Raw genomic sequence first — 1775 nt, forward strand, 5'->3', positions numbered from 1 at the left:
GGGAACTGTTGTTGTCTCCCACTCAATTAGACACAAATTACAATTGAATAACCATCAAAAAACTAAAAGCCCATGGACGAAAAACACACCATGTAATCACACAGGAACAGTAACCAAAAAAAGAAAAAAGAGGAAAAAAAAAGAAGAAAAAAACAAGCAAACCTGCAATATCTGGGGATAGGGCACTAAGGAAAAAAAAGTAGAGAAGAAGAATAATAAATGAAAAAAGGGAAAAATGCAAAAAGAAAATAAATGAACAGGGTTAACCACAAGAAAAAAGGGGGAAAAGAAAAAAAAACACCTTAAATTTAAAAAATAAAAATAAAAATTTCAACCAGGCACAGGAAAAGAAAAAATGCTGAAAACTAGGACCTGGGAAGGGGAAGATTAAGAATAATAATAAAAAGGACCTAAGTATTAATAATATTAGTTGTTTTAAAACAGACAAATACAAGCAAACTAATCACCAGAAAAAAAGAAAGGAAAAAAGAAAAAAATAAAAGTAAAAAAAGAGAAAAAATATCAGTGGAGGACAGGGCAGGGCACCCAGGCTCTGTCTGAGTACACAGGCTGTGATGGAGTTCCTGTGGGCCCAGTAGGAACTCCTACTGGTAGGTAGGAGTGGAGGATGGCCACACCTCCATTCACCAAGAGTAACAAGAGGAATGTCGTACCTTGTCAGTCTTGCAGGTCTGGAGTGTCCTTGGGGTTGCTGGAAAGCAGAACGTGTTTTTAAAGCCCCAGGAATCTGCGAGAGCGCTGTCTCTTTAAATATCCAAAATAGTCAAGCCGCTTTTTAATCCTTCAGAATGGCGGTGCCTGCAGACTGGCAAAAGTCCACAGCTCAGCCCACATTTCTCTTCACCTTCTCCGTTTGTTCCCCAGCCACTGTGCACAGTCCTCTGTGCAATCCCTGACTAGCAGGGTGATTTTTAGGTTAATTCTTAGGTCCTACCACCACTTAGGAATCTCCAAGCTGTCTGTGCCATCAGGATCGCTCAGGATCGCTGCCAGACCGCAGCTCTGTCTGTCTCCTTTTTTGGGTATTTTCACGCAAATTCTTCTGCTAGTTGGGGTTTAGTCAACTTCTATATCCTTCCCTTCAAGGCTCAGGGGTCCAGGATTATCTTCTGTGTCTGTGTTAATTGGTTTCCCTTTTTTCTGTTGAAGAGGGTCTGTGCAGTCTTTCTGCCTAGTCTGCCATCTTGCCGGATCTTTGAAGTAGTGTTTTGTAGCTTTCTTTGTACAGGTGTTTGGTATTCCTGGTAAGATTTATTCCCAAGTATCTTATCTTTTTGCTAGCTATTGTAAATGGTGTTTATTTCCTTAGTGCCTTTTCAGAGACCTCTTTGCTGGAGTAAAGGAATCCAAATGATGTTTGTATGTTGATCTTGTACCCTGCCACTATGCTAAATCTTTCAAATAAAATCCAGTATTTTTCTAGCTGAGTCTCTTGGGTTTTCTCTATATAGGATCATGTCATCAGCCAATAGGCATAGTTTTACTTCTTCTTTACCAATTTGGATGCCTTTGATTTCCCTTTCTTGCCTTATTGCCTGGCTAGGACTTCCAATGCAATGCTGAATGAAGTGGAGTTACAGGGCATCCTTGTGTGGTTCCTGTTCTCAAGGGGAATGGTTTCAGTCTCTCTCCATGGAGAATAATGTTGGCTGTTGGTTTTGCATATATGCCCTTTATTCTGTTGAGGAATTTCCCTTCTATTTCCATTTTTCTGAGAGTTTTTTTTTTTTTTTTTAATCAGGAATGGGTGTTGG

Source organism: Orycteropus afer, unplaced genomic scaffold (genome assembly GCF_000298275.1).
Source record: "Orycteropus afer afer isolate SDZICR_OR568_19922 unplaced genomic scaffold, OryAfe1.0 scaffold00057, whole genome shotgun sequence".
Lineage (NCBI taxonomy): Eukaryota > Metazoa > Chordata > Mammalia > Tubulidentata > Orycteropodidae > Orycteropus > Orycteropus afer.